The sequence below is a fragment of the Ursus maritimus genome, unplaced genomic scaffold, assembly GCF_017311325.1.
Source record: "Ursus maritimus isolate PB19 unplaced genomic scaffold, ASM1731132v1 scaffold_12, whole genome shotgun sequence".
In the NCBI taxonomy this organism is placed as follows: domain Eukaryota; kingdom Metazoa; phylum Chordata; class Mammalia; order Carnivora; family Ursidae; genus Ursus; species Ursus maritimus.
The window spans coordinates 385,690-387,269 of record NW_024423564.1 but is presented as its reverse complement, the minus strand read 5'-3'; positions in this window follow the sequence as shown (position 1 = coordinate 387,269).

The window sequence follows — 1,580 nt, the reverse complement described above, 5'->3', positions numbered from 1 at the left end:
GGGGGGGCATTTTTATAGCTCTTTCAGAGAAAAACATGCAGCCAAGGATCCTTTATCCAACAAGGCTGTCATTCAGAATAGATGGAGAGATAAGTAACTTCCAGAATTGCCAATTTTGTAACCACGAAACCAGCCATACAGGAGATATTAAGGGAGTTCTATAAAAGTAAAAAGGCCCCAAGAGTGATACAGAACAGAAAGTCACAATCTATAGAAACAAAGACTTTACTGGCAACATGGCATCATTAAAATCATATCTCTCAATAACCAGTCTCAATATAAATGGCCTAAATGCTCCCATAAAAAGCCACAGGGTTGCAGATTGCATAAAAAGACATGACCTACCCATTTGCTGTCTAAAAGAGACTCATTTTGAACCTAAAGATACATTCAGACTGAAAATAAAGGGATGGAATACCATCTTTCACGCCAATGGACCTCAAAAGAAAGCTGGGGTAGCAATTCTCATATCAGAAAGATTGGATTTTAAACTAAAGACTAAAAGTAGAGACACAGAAGGGCACTATATTATTCTTAAAGGATGTATCCAACAAGTGGATATGACAATTATAAATATATATGCCCCAACAGGGGAGCAGCAAGATACACAAGCCAACTCTTAACCAGAATAAAGAGACATACAGATAAAAATACGTTAATAGTAGGGGACCTCAACACTCCACTATCAGCAATAGACAGAGCACCGGAGCAGAAAACCAACATAGAAACAATAGCTTTGAATGCCATACTCAACGAGTTGGACCTAATAGATATATATAGAACACTACACCCCAGAACCAAAGAATATTCATTCTATTCTAATGCCCATGGAACATTCTCAAGAATAGACCATGTTCTGGGTCACAAAACATGTCTCAACTGATACCAAAAGACTGAAATTATTCCCTGCATATTCTCAGAGCACAACACTCTGAAATTGGAGCTCAACCACAAGGAAAAATTTGGAAGAAACTCAAACACTTGGAGACTAAGAACCATCCTGCTCAGGAATGATTTGATAAACCAGGAAATCAAAAATCAATTTAAACAATTTATGGACACCAATGAGAATGAAAACACAATGGTCCAAAACCTATGGGATACTGCAAAGACAGTCCTAAGGGGGAAATACATAGCCATCCAAACCTCACTCAAAAGAATAGAAAAATCTAAAATGCAGTTTTTATATTCTCACCTCAAGGAGCTGGAACAGCAACAGAGGGACAGGCCTAATCCATGCACGAGGAAGCGGTTGACCAAGATTAGAGCAGATATCAAGGAATTAGAAACCAGGAGCACAATAGAGCAGATCAACAGAACTAGAAGCTGGTTCTTGTAAGAATTAATAAAATTGACAGACCACTGGCAAGACTTATCCAAAAGAATAGAGAAAGGACCCAAATTAATAAAATTATGAATGAAAAAGAAGAGGTCACAACCAACATCAATGAAATGGAGGGATTAATAGAAACTTTTATCAACAGCTTTATGCCAATAAATTAAGCAATCTGAAAGAGATGGAGGCATTCCTGGAAACCTATAAACTACCAAGACTGAAACAGGAAGAAATTGATTTTTTA